Below are 1,568 nucleotides of genomic sequence, written 5' to 3'. Positions count from 1 at the left end.
TTCCATGGTTTGGCTACTGTGAACATTGCTGCCATAATTACTGGGGTGCACATGCCCCTTCAAGTCACTATGTTTGTATCCTTTGGAAAAATACCTAGTAGTGCAATTGCTGGGTCATAAAGTAGTTTTATTTTTAACTTTTCTTTTTAAGATTTTATGTATTTATTTGTGTATGTGAGAGAGAGAGAGAGAGAGCGCACAAGAAGGGGAGGGTCAGAGGGAGAAGCAGATTCCCTGCTGAGCACAGAGCCCAGTGCAGGACTCAATCCCAGGACTCAAGGATCATGACCTGAGCCGAAGGCAGTCGCTTAACCAACTGAGCCACCCAGGCGCCCCTGTTTTTAACTTTTTGAGGAACATCCATATTATTCTCCAGAGTGGTTGCACCAGCTTGCATTCCCACCAACACAGTGTGAGAGGATTCCCCTTTCTCTACACCCTCGTCAACTTAGGTCATTTCCCAGTTTGTTAATTTTAGCCATTCTGACTGGTGTGAGGTGGTATCTCATTGTGGTTTTGATTTGATTTTGATCTGATTTCATTTGATTTGTGTTCCCCTGATGCCCAGCAATGTGGAACATTTTTTCATGTGTCTGTTGGCCATTTGGATGTCTTCTTTGGAGACTGTCTGTTCATGTCTTCTGTCCATTTGTTAGCTGAATTTTTAATTTTGGGGGGTGTTTAGTTTGATAATGTTTATAGATTTTGGATACTAGCCTTTTATCTGATATGTCATTTCTCCCATTCCACAGGCTGGCCTTTTAGTTTTGTTGATTATTTCTTTTGCTGTGCAAAAGCTTTTTATCTTGATGAAGTTCTAATAGTTCAGTTTTGCTTTGGTTTCCCTTGCTTCTGATGTGTCTACTAAGAAGTTGCTAAGGCTGAGGTTAAGGAGGTTGCTGCCTGTGTCTTCTTCTAGGATTTTGTTGGATGCTTGTCTCACATTTAGGTCTTTCATCCATTTTGAGTTTATTTTTGTGTATGGTGTAAGAAAGTGGTCTAGTTTCATTCTCTGCATGTGGCTGTCCAATTAAATACAATCTGTTCTAAGTCACAATTCATGATTACTAGAAAGACTAACCTTTTTTCCTATGCTTATTGGCTATTTATAGTTCTGTAAATCATCTTTCATTTTCTAACTAATATTAAAATATGAGAATGCCACAAATCAATGAGCTTTTCTTTCTTTCTTTTTCTTTTTTAAACAGGGAACCTATTTTCAAATGCAGTTTTAGAAGCAAACTTATGTAAAATAGATAAGGTGTAACTGTATAGGTTGGAGCAGGGCTGTAGGAGCTGGAGGACTAAAGTTAACTAAAGATTTTTGATCAGGAGAGTAGAAATTTGCAGAAAGAGTGGAAGGGAGAAAAAACTGGAAACAGAAGACCAGGTAGAAGACATACAATCATGCAAATGAGAGAGATAGGTCATATATATTTATCATGGACCAGGAAAATTATGAGACAACCTGATCACTGCTTTTTCTCCTTCCTTCTTATTAACTCTATAAAAGGTCTTAAACTGGGGCACCTGGGTGGCTCAGTGTGTTAAAGCTTCTGCCTTTGGCT

Source organism: Enhydra lutris, unplaced genomic scaffold (assembly GCF_002288905.1).
Source record: "Enhydra lutris kenyoni isolate GAN:26980312 unplaced genomic scaffold, ASM228890v2 scaffoldscaffold2, whole genome shotgun sequence".
Classification (NCBI taxonomy): Eukaryota; Metazoa; Chordata; class Mammalia; order Carnivora; family Mustelidae; genus Enhydra; species Enhydra lutris.
The sequence above is the reverse complement of the archived record's forward strand: the minus strand, read 5'-3'. Positions refer to the sequence as shown.